Below are 12331 nucleotides of genomic sequence, written 5' to 3' on the forward strand. Positions count from 1 at the left end.
ATAAACAGCTCTAAATCTGGAAGCACAACACTCACAGCCATGCAAATGCTCCCAAAGAATGAGGTGGGTAGCATTTGTCTCATTAAAAAAAGGGACAAGCTGGGTCATCTGGCAGTTGAAAATTTGTTCTCTGTTTTTCTGTGTTTCTACTATTTCCAGAAGGACCTGTCAAAATACCAGTTTTCTATTTCACCAGGAAATAGCTCTAGTTATCAATTTCTCCAGAACATCTGTTCCCCTGAGTGATTTCACCAAAATTCCAATGTTCCCTAGTTGGGGGACTTTAGAGTCAAAAGGGAAGCTAAGGATCCTTGAGACAGGAGGCTCTTAATTCTTCTTGGACCCGTCTCAGAGTCCGATGAATGGTATAGACCTTCACCCTAGAATACTGCACCTACACATGACACTTTACACATGACTTTTGCCTCCTTATCAGCCCTCTAAAGGCCATGAACCCCCAGTGAAGCAGATCTAATCTAATCATTGAATACAACCCACCTTCTTAGTTATGGATGAAGACAGCCAGACCCATGAGAGAGGACTCACCAAAGTGACATTTGCTTGTCTCCCTGTCCACTTTCCTTCCATCACATGGTGTAACCTCCCAATGAAAACTGTAACCGTGTGAGCAACTTGAATAGGCAATGGACATTTTAAGAATAAATTTAAGTGGGGAATATAAGACTGTAGTTTGATATAAGATTCTAGATCATATTGTAAAGTGATTCACTAAAATGAAGCTATCATAATAACATAAAGCAATTACTGAACACCTACTATACACCAGGCAGCATTCAAAATATAATACCTCGTTAATTCTCATCACCACCCTGCTACACTTAGGAAGCTGCTTCTACAGTGGGGGTTCAATGATTTGCCCAAGGTCAAATAGGCTGCCAGTGACAGTCAGAGTTTGATCTCTAAATCTCACAGTAGCGCCTGTGCCAGGAACCACTGTGTGATACAGCTCTGTCACAAACCGAATTAGCAAAACACACACAAATTGTAGATAGGATGCTTTTCTAACAAAGTATACTTTTATTCCTGTCAAGAATCTACAGGGACTCAATTTAAGCAAAGCATGTTTCCCTGGCATGCATTAATTAGTGGTTAAGAATGGTTTGCAATTCGCCAACCAATGTTTTTATATCTAAATCCATGCTCTTCAAGGGCTTCGCATTACTTGAAAGTGTTCTCTCAAGCATTTTAAACACGTCTCCCTATTTCTCGTTTACACTATTCATTTGTAAAACTTATAAAGAAGATGTTTTACTTGACTGAAGTTTTTAGTTACCCAATACTCATAACTACATTAATAAGAATCATAGTTGGCTTCTTTTTTCTGAAGAGCAAAAATGGATCTTACAGATCGTTTGGTCTGACCCACTCAGAAGAAAGAGCCTGGATATATCCAAAGCAATTTTCTTGAGGATCTCACAGCACATTGTTGGAAAAGCAGGACTAGAGCACAGCTCTGCTCGTCTACAGCTGGCCAGAGTCCTATCCCACGTCCCACTATAGCCGTTTGAGGCTTTAATTGTTTCCCAGTGATTACTTCATTCTTTTCCAGTGAAAAGCAAACCCCAAGGAACATTGGAATTTTTTTAAGGAGTTGGAATTGCAGCTGAATTGAGTGATACATCCACTGGCAATAAAAATATACTAGCTTTTACTTATTTTTTATAATAGATGAAATGCATAGGCTTTTTTTTAAAGCCTAGTTACCATATCAACCATCTTTCCTTGTAGTTTAAAATGAGAATTTCAAAGCATTGTCTTATGGGAAATTTTAAAATAACAAAAATGTAAATATTTTCCACCACACCATGAAATCTTTCAACTGAAGTTCAAAATGAGAAGGAAGGCCAACCTCCTTGGCTCTGCTTCTCTGACACTCTGCCCAGCCCACCTAGAACTTGGAACCCCCTGGATGTCCAAGTGTCAGGCAGGTGGGGAATGGGATGGGCATGTCTCGGAGCCAGAGGAGCCCAGCCCTGTGCCAGACACTTCTCAAGCAGCCCCTCGTCCTATGCACAGGCGACTCCAGCCTGCTTCTCAGGTGACCACAGAGACTCAGAGGCTAAGGAACTTGCCCACATGTCACCTGTAGTGAATAAGAAGTAAAGTTGGGACTTGAGCTCAGATTTGTCGATTTCAGTGTGTGCTCTTTGCACTAAAATACTGCTTAGATGTCATAGACAATGGTCTGCCTTCGAGGTCCTTACAATTGGTTGAGGCAGACAAGCCAACTTCGAGAGGGGGTTGGCTTTCCTTCTCATTTTGCACTTTAGTGTGAACGTACAAAATGCATAGGTAAATAAAGACCAAAATATAACGGTATTAAGAGGCGACTTTTACCTCTTAAATGGCAGCACATAACACTAATTATAAGATAGAGAAGGAGCCCAGTAAACAAAGAAAGGGGAAAGGAAGCGGGGAAGGAAGGGAAACACTCAAGGCCTCGTAGTCTATACCTATGTGATTGAAAGCGTGGTCCAGGGACCAAAGCAAGAACATCCTCAGAATGGAAATACAGACTCTCGGGCCCTCGTCCAGACCCACGAATCAGAATCTGCATTCTAACGAGTCCCCAGGTGATGTGAATGCACATGGAAGTCTGAGAAGCCTGGTCTATATGAAGCACCAAACCACAAACACCACTGGAAGTCCCAAAAGCCTGGTGGGCATTCACTAGTAGGAAGGTGTGACCGCGGAAGTGTTGAAGGCTATGAGGTTATGGATACAACTGCAGATGCTGGAATCAAGCAGTTCAGGGTTCCAATAGGCTTTGCAACTTAGTACCAGCAGATCCACAGAAAGTATGTGAGATAATAAATAGCTGTTGTTGTGAGCAGCTATGTTTGGTGGGGGGCGGGGGGTGGGGGGGAGATCATTTTTTAACACAGCTATAGACAGTGGGCACACTGTGAAAGGAATGAAGCTCAGCTTTCAGGGCTCTTCACACACTGAGCTCTTCCAAAGAAGTGGGGGAGACGAGGGAGGGAAATGGGGAGTTCCCTAGCAATGTGTTTACAAGGTCACAAGATTTTGTAAATATGTAAACGTAAGGTATTGGATTTTGTGGTGTTTTAGAGATTTGTTCAAATTTTTAATAATTTGCACTTGCTTATTCGTTCTAAACAAACATCAACTTTTATGGAAAAATAAATATGTAAATGACAAACATGCACACTCACATACATATGAGACCTGTGTTTAATGGTATATGGTATGTGTGATGCTGTGCCTACTGAGATGTGTGTTTGTTACTATATATCAACAGGATACCATTTGGAGATTTAAATGTTTCATTTCCTGAATGTGGATGAATCCAGAGTCATGCTAGGCAATCTCACCTCTTGCATCTATCTTTCTATCCCTTTCTTTTTGTAACTAAATTTACTAGGGCCGTGGTCGGCAAACTGCGGCTCGCGAGCCATATGCGGCTCTTTGGCCCCTTGAGTGTGGCTCTTCCACAAAACACCACGGCCTGGGCGAGTCTATTTTGAAGAAGTGGCGTTAGAAGAAGTTTAAGTTTAAAAAATTTGGCTCTCAAAAGAAATTTCAATCGTTGTACTGTTAATATTTGGCTCTGTTGACTGATGAGTTTGCCGACCACTGTACTAGGGTAACATTGGTTAATTAGATTATGCAAGGTTCAAGTGTACATTTTTATGATACATGATCCATATATTGCATTGTGTGCCTACCATCCAAAGTTAAATCGTCTTCCATCACCATATATTTTACCCTCTTTACCCTTTACTTTCCCTCCAACCCCCTTCCCCCTGGTAACCACCATTCTGTTGTCTGTGTCTATGAGTTTTTGTTTATTTTTCTTGTTTGCTCATTTGTTGCTTTCAGTTTCATATCCCACATATGAGTGAAATGATATGGCTCTTAATTTTTTCTGTCTCACTTATTTCACTTAGCATGCTGTTCTCAAGGTCCATCCATGTTATTGCAAATAGCAGTATCTCATCCTTTCCTATGGCTGAGGAATTCTCATCCCTTTCTTGTGGGCCTTCCATGCAGAGCTCTGCCCCTCACCAGCTTCTTCAAGGAACCCAATCTCACCAAACAATGCATGATGTACTCGTGTTTCAGGAGGGCTGGTAGAGTCAGGAGGAAAAGCTTACATGGTTCCCCTCTAAGGCATCCCATCACCATCTGGCCGACCTTCTCTCAGAGCCCATCTGTTCCCCATTTGACCCCACTCTAAACCCTAAAATGTGACCTTTGATGTCACTTGCAGACCCTAGGACGTCTGGTCCCATCCCTGCTTTTGACTCGGTTTCTCCAGAAGCTATTTTTCTGAAATTCCAGGGAGCAATGTGTCCCAACTCACTGTAAATCTGTGCTGGAATACCTGGATGAGCATCTACTTAAGAACAAGCCTAAGACATAATTCCACTGGCCTCATTTACCTTCAGTTAAAGATCACATTGCACCCAGCAGCAGGACTTAATTGAGAAAGGTTAATGAGAAAACACGAGGTAAGTGTGTTTCCAGCATATAACACTCATTGCAAATAAATACAACTCACAGCATGATGTAGAAATTAGGGCTGTAAGATAGCTCAAAGAGAGAAAAGTTGTGGGAAAAACTGAACCATCAAAGAACAATGGACAGGATCATCCTCTGACCTGAAAAAGCCTGCATTATAGCAATCAGCATCTCATTCAATCTATGAGTGGTGATTTAGTTTCTTCACAATATCATCTACCGTGTTATCAGTATAGTCCATTGGAATTGTATTTGTTTTTTTTGTGTTTTGTTTTTTCTTCAAAGAAGAGGAGGGACACTGTTTAATACACCGGCAGACTCAGGGGGAATTGTATTTGTTTTGTAGCTTTATATGTAGTTTGTAAATATGTTTTGATTTTAGATTCACAAGAAATTATAAGCATGAGAAACTTAAAAGCATTTCACATTTGTTCATGTATAAGTCAACACTTGAGGTGTGTGTGTGTGGGGGGGGGGGGGGGTCCTGTGGGCATTTTTTCAGATTTAAGAAACACTGACTTAACATTTTAGAAAGTGAAAAAGAAAAACACAGAAAGGAATAGTCACTATTGTCTCAGTTACTCATTCATTGGCTCACTTGGTCATTCCTCCAACCCCTCCCCCCTCCCTGTGCCCTGAGTTGTGTTGGTAAAGTTTTAACAACTGGCTCCCTAAAGTGCAGATTTGTGTGCTGCAGATATGCCACTGTGGTCAATTTTAAGCAGCGGATGTACTATCAGTGAACATGGAGTTGGGAAGAGGTATACATTGTCAGCTCTCCCAAGAGGTGTGAGCCAGTGTCTGCACACCTTGGCCGTGGACGCTCCTGTGTGAAGGAGGCAACCCGCTGGCCTGCCTGCATCTACGCGGCCCCACAGGGGGAGAAACTACCAAAATAGAACTAAAATAGCAGAAACTTCATAGATTTTAAGCAACACAATGATCATGACTATAAATTATTACTCGTTAGTGGAAAAGAACATCTTGTTTTTAAAAAGTTGAATTCAAAAAAGAGGCTAAGTAGAGAATTAACCACTTTTATAAATAACATCAAAGGAAATGAATTTAATTGAAAGCTCAAAATTTAAGAAAATCTCTAGCTCTGATACCACTTAATAACATAAAGGAACCTTAAGCAATCTATTACGTACTCACAAAAGTTTCCCTATGCTTCAGATGCTTACTTAAAATGGCATTTATGTAAATGCTGGCATGTCCCTTTTTGTAATAGGAAGTTTTGAACTGGGAGTCAGGAGACTTGGACTCTAATCCTGGTCCTAATCAGCTGTGTGACTGTGAATATGACACTTGACCCTCTGAGACTCTTTTGTTGTCTGATATTTAGAAGATTGAGCTGCATGACAGCTCGGATCTCTTCCAAATGCCTTGTTCTTTGAACCTATGGATGCAAGGTGACCATCTACTGCAGTATTAAAGCAACACGCTCCTCTAAGCCATTTCAGTGACTTGCTGTGGGATGTAAATTAGAGCTGCAAAAAACAACAATCAGGTCACCAAACATATAAGTTAGCTCTCATGACTTGATTATTTCTATGCATGGCAAATAACTTGGATTTAAATATTTATGATTTCGCAGCCTGTTCAGGAATGTAGTCTTTCTGTCATGTATTGGATACAAATAATCAATGGAAAGTAATGTCTCCCATCAAGCACCAGTCGGATTGAATGTTGAATAGCTGAACAGCAGACACAGCAGATTTTTTTTTTTAGAAAATCAATCTCCCAACAAGAGATGTAAACTTATAAATACTGAACAACCGGTCTTTGCTGTGGAACTGCTCGGATTTCAGTCTCTGTTCCATATTTGTGACATTCTCTCTATTTTGAATGCTCCATCAGCTTTCAAGCGCAAATAGGCAATGAAGTCTCTTGAATCTTCTCAAGAGAGGTGACACTTCCTGCCTCTGAATTCATTTCATCAGAAATGTTCATTATACATTTATTGAGTGCTTGTTCTGTCATAGTCCCTGGAGCTCAGAGCAGAGGAGATAATTACAAAACGACGCGGAGGTATGTACGAGGTGCAGGAGAGCACCTCACGCACTGAAAGATGAAGGTGAGCCCCACGAGTAAAACATGGTACACGGGTGGGAGGGAGGAGAGAAGGAGAGTCGATGCCTTTGTTCTTTAATCACTGTGTCGTTAGTAAATAAGACACTGTTTCAGAAGCATGGACTGTAAGAGAGCATAATTAATAAGCCCACAGAGAAAGGTTAAGGATGATTTGTGTAAGCTGACACAAGCCAATGCAAGTTTAATGAGGGGGTGGACAGGATCAGATTTGTATTTCACCAGAGAACTCTCTGACGATGGCATGGGAGACAGCACAGAGCAAAGCAGACCAGGCAGCAGGAAAGAGGAACTGTTGGGAGGCTGCTGAAGGCATATAGATCAGACACCATGGTGGCGAGCATGAAGGCAGAAGTTAGCATTAAAAAAAAGTCCAAAAATATGAAAGGGCAAACTCAATATTGAAAGTGTTGATTAGGGGACAGGAGGGGGCAATGATGATATACTGGTTCCTGGCTTGAAAAATTCATCCATTTGAGAAATTCAGAAGGTAGGGCAGATTTGGGGGGTAGAGTAAAAGTAATCTGAGTTGTATTGAGTTTGAAGCGCCAGTAGAACACAGCAGTGGTGATGTCCATTAGGCATTTAAATATATAAAATCGGAAGCTTAGGAAAATGATATGAGCTAACGATGTAGATCTTTGTAATCTTATTAAATTAAATGTGCATATAAAAATGTACAGCTTAATTGTTATAAATTAAACATCCATGTGACCACCACCAAGATCAAGAAGCAGAACATTTCCAGATTCTGAGAAAGCACCTGAAGACCTCTCACACGGATGTTTCTCTCTCTCTCCCTCACCCTCTTCCTTCCTCTTTCTCTCTAATTCAACAAAAGCATTTCTAAAAACCTCATTGCTTTTTACTTTATTGGTCTGATATCTGATGACCTCACTCAATTCCTCTGTAATTCTGCTACTTTATCTGTATGTCCTCTTAGATTTGCTACATACAGAATCATATCATTATGCCAGTGCATGAAGGCCAGATTTTTGCTTCTACTCACCTGCACCTACAATGCACATCTTGGGAGCTTGTGCACTGCAGATCCACAGTGAACCTAATTGAAATAACTACATTATTCACTGGGGAGTCATCCTGGTCTTTCTTTATCTCGTTGACGTCTATGGAAAAGGTTAGCCTATTCTCTGAGGACTAATGAGAGCCACAGAATATCTGAGCACTTTAGTGCACGTACATCAGCCGTCTGGGTGTGAGGTGAGAGACAAAAGAAGAGGAAGCCTTGGTGATCAGTCTGGAGGAGGTCCAGTCTGGTAGAGGAGACAGAAATGCGCATGGCAGTTGAGGAAAACAAAACATTTTCCTTTCTAGTTCTTGAAAAACGCGGACTCTGGATCATGTTATTGCTTTCAAGGGTTGTACTGAGCAGACATCTCTCTTCCACAAGCACTCCTTCGAGAAATCTCCGGATGATGCTATCCCCTCAATAATTTAAGGGTTCTATTATGTGGTAACTTATACTTTACTACTGGGCTTAAAAATTTATATTGCATTCTTTAAGAGCCTGGCAATGCACTGCAAAACAGGCCATGTGAAATGCCTTGAAAATGCTTTCATCACATCAGCATCGCTCACATTCCCCAGTGGGAAGGGGGGTGAAGTAGGGTTGTCTTGGCAAGTACAGGTCCTAGATACCCAGCGTGGAATAGGGGGCTCTCACATTCATTGTTCTCCGTGCCTACAGTCAGAGGCTAGGACCACAGAGCAGGCCTAGGAGAGCATAACTAACCCACCAGGAATGCAACCCTGTCCCTGGTAGGGATTAGGGTCAGAATCTAGCACCAAGAATGGTTAAATGCATGAAGCAAGGAGCAGTAGTTCAAAACACAATTCAGCAAGGGAATCAAGCAAATGCTGGACATCACTGGCTTTTGTTCTCGGCTTTTCCTGGCATTCTGAGTGTGAACCAGCTTTAACTAAAGAATCTAATGAAGTAACTGCTTTGGGAGGGAGGGGTGGCATCATTTCTAGAGTTCCAGCCACCAGGTTTCAATCCTACCTCAGCTTCTTACTCACTGGGTGATCTTGTGAGGAAAGCAAACAAACCAATGACAAAAAAAAAAAAAAAAGTCCTCTTTCTAAGTTTCAGGTTCTTCATCTGTAAAATTAAAAATAACTAAATTTCATGGTTGCATCCACAGTTAATGAGATAGTGCGGTGAAATTTCCTACCATGATGCGGGCATATAAAAGGCAGTGAGCGCCGTTTCCACATTACAGCTTGTATTCATTAAGGTAGTGCTAGAAGCTATAGGAGGTACACCTTGAATTCTAAGCATTACAGTCCTCATTTCAACCCAGGAAAGATCTTTTGCTCACTCCTATCACAGTCCAATGTGAGCATTTGACACTGGGCGGCTCCCACAGCGTGACACAGGGACTCGGGCTTGTCTCCTGGAGCCCCCTCCCTTGGGTTGTCAGTGTCCTCTCCACTCAGTCGATGAGGGACAGGGAGACTGAAGAAGGCACCCATCCATGACACATCAGGGCATGTTCCAGGAACCCTGAGTTAGGAAACCATTCTTACACAAGGATTCTGCCAAAGCTGCCCATTTTCCTCTCAGGAGACCCACTACCCTCATTACCCTGAAATGTAAAGATACTTCACTTTATCATCCCAAATGTGGTCATTCTTCTTCTTCTTCTTTTTTTTTTCTTTAAGAAGGAGTCACTACATCTTTTCAGGGTCATTTGTTTATGTAAATACTAGAGGGCTGGTGCACAAATTCGTGCACCAGTGGGGTCCCTTGGCCTGGACTGCAGGATGGGTCCAAAACTAGCTCTCCAACATCCCCCAAGGGGTCCCGGATTGCGAGAGGGCACAGGCCAGGCCGAGGGACCCCACCGGTGTATGATTGGGGCCAGAGAGGGATGCGGGTGGTTGGCCAGCTGGGAAGGGACCACAGGAGGGCTCCAGGGAGTGTCCGGCCCATCTCATTCAGTCTCCATTGGCTGGACCTCAGCAGCAAGCTAATATACCAGTAGGAGCGTCTGCCCCCTGGTGGTCAGCGCACATCATAGCGATCAGTTTAGCGGCCTTAGCATATCATTAGCTTATTACGCTTTGATTGGTTGAACGGCCTACCAGAGGACCGAACACTTAGCATATTAGGCTTTTATTATATAGGATTCTCAAAAAGCTATTTGGAAACAATTTGCCTGCTCATACCCAAATATGTAGAAACCTGAGAGATTCAAGAAGAATTAACCCCCACCACTTATAATGCCTATTTTTGTAGACAAGGAAACAGATTTTAAAAGTTTCTATCCTCCTGGATGTCCCCTGAGGGCAGTCAGTGGGTGGGAAACTGGAGGTTCCACCTGGGTCTCCTTGGACTCCAGACTATAGACTCCTCCCGGTGAGGACTGGCATCTGAGGTCCCACCCAATGTTCTACAACTGGGAAAGCTGCCACTTCCACGGGGTGCCTTCACTGAGACACCGAGTTACTGAATGACAGAACCAAGACTTGAGCCAGGCCTCCTTACCCTCAGACTGTGGATACCATACCACAGTGTTCAAAAGCTACACGCGAGTAGAAAACAGCACGGGTAGAGCAACATGCGACATGCAAAGCCCGTTCTCCTGTTGCAAACTGATGTTTGAATCACAGTCAGCTCTTATCCTTTCTGAGACTCAGATCCCTTATGCTAACTGGAAGAGCCTTTCCTGGGAGGTTGCGAGGAGGATGGAGATGAAATTACATAATGTGAAGCAGCAAACACAGCACCCAGCATGATACAGACCCAAAGCATTGTGAAGGACAAGAGCCACACCCGGTAACAGCAGCTCAGAGCGGTTGAGCATTGACCTATGAACCAGGAGGTCACAGTTCAATTCTGGGTCAGGGCACATGCCTGGGTTAGAGGTTTGATCCCTGATCATGCAGGAGGCAGCCAATCAATGATTCTCATCATTGATGTTTTTATCTCTCTCTCCCTTTCCCTACCTCTCTGAAATCAATAAAAATATATTTAAAAAAAAAAAAAAAAGAAGGCTGCTTGGGCTGTTTTCTACTGTCTGTGTGAGCCACTTAACATCTCCTTGACTTGATTATCAAAGCACCTATACAATGGGGAGGATACTAGCACCTATATCCTAGGGTTGTTGGGAGGATTAAGTAAGATAATATTTAAAGCACTTAGAACAGTGCCTAGTATGAAGGACTCAGAAAGTACTAGCTCTTACTATGAATAGTATATCTAGTGTCATTGTTACACATGACAGCAATACCACTGCTCAGGAGACCCGTCTGCTCAGGAGACCTCCTCAAGGACCCGCCCTGGGATCGGAGCACGTAACAGGTAGACCTCTTGGTCTCTCACCCCACTTCCATCAGGGCAGCTCAGGTGCGTCTGTATTATTCCTTATCCTTTATTGGTGGGCTTCCTTCAACATGGCTCTCTGCATTGAAAGGGAAGAGAAACCACCTCCTCTGTTGTTCTGCTTCTTACCTGAACTAGATCTGAGGTGGGTCCCTCCCACCCCGGGGGACTGCAGCTTCCCCATCTGCAAATGGTGGGAGGTGAGGTTGGGGTGGAGAACCACAATAACTCTGCGTGTCCCCTCGTGCTCTCTAGCACACTAACATTATACACTCTTCCTATCGATGCCCCTTTCACTTGTTCCTAGTGAATTACACGGCAGAAGGGTGGAGGTTGGAGGACCAGTGTGATGGGGGGTCTGGAGGGGAAGAAGCACGAGGGCACGAGGAGCCCATGGGTCTGCTTAGCCTTGCAGGCTCCGCCCTGGCACAGATGACTACCAGCTCTGGCCTCCAGCCAAGTGGATAATGGGAAGTTTGGCTCTGGATATAGACCAACCCACGTTCTCCAGCCCAGTGATGCTAGCAATCGTTTTATTCCAGCTGTCAGTCTCCTATGTCTGCCTCTCAATTGACTCCTACTGAAGTGGGCAGCACATGCTTAGTGACTGGTTTGTTACATGTTGCTAATGCAAATAGGCCTAAAATATATTACAATAGCAATAACAATATTATACACTAGAGGCCCGATGCACGAAATTCGTGCAAGGGCCTCAGCTCTCACAGCCCCAGCTTCATCCGGAAGGTCGTCCGGATGGTTGTTCTGTGGTTCAATCTAATTAGCATATTAGCTCTTTATTATATAGGATGTGTGTGTTGATCCAGAATTTTCCCTTAGGCCTTGTTTTTCAATGCAGGAGCCCTATAGCAGAAATGTCAGATGACTTACCATAGAGCTCTCATGTCTGAAGTGGTGAGAGTAGAAGTGGAATCCATGTTTCCGTGAACCTAGCCCAGTGGTTGGCAAACTCCTTAGTCAACAGAGCCAAATGTCAATAGCACAACGATTGAAATTTCTTTTGAGAGCCAAATTTTTTAAACTTCAACTTCTTCTAACGCCACTTCTTCAAAATAGACTCGCCCAGGCCGTGGTATTTTGTGGAAGAGCCACACTCAAGGGGCCAAAGAGCCGCATGCGGCTTGCGAGCTGCAGTTTGCCGACCACTAACCTAGTCCAACATTCTTCTCTCTCACTCCACATAACCATGCACTGTTTGAAATACAACCGTCAAGTGAGGTTATGTGGCTGAAAATTGACCACTGAGGCCGTAGGACTTCCTCATGAGATGTCAAGGTCTTTCTGAAAAATACTGCTAAGCACATTAATGAAAACAACAACTCGTCAATATTCATTTGAACCACATACACACACACACAAAAAAGGATT

The sequence above is a fragment of the Cnephaeus nilssonii genome (genome assembly GCF_951640355.1).
Source record: "Cnephaeus nilssonii genome assembly, chromosome: 15".
NCBI lineage: Eukaryota > Metazoa > Chordata > Mammalia > Chiroptera > Vespertilionidae > Cnephaeus > Cnephaeus nilssonii.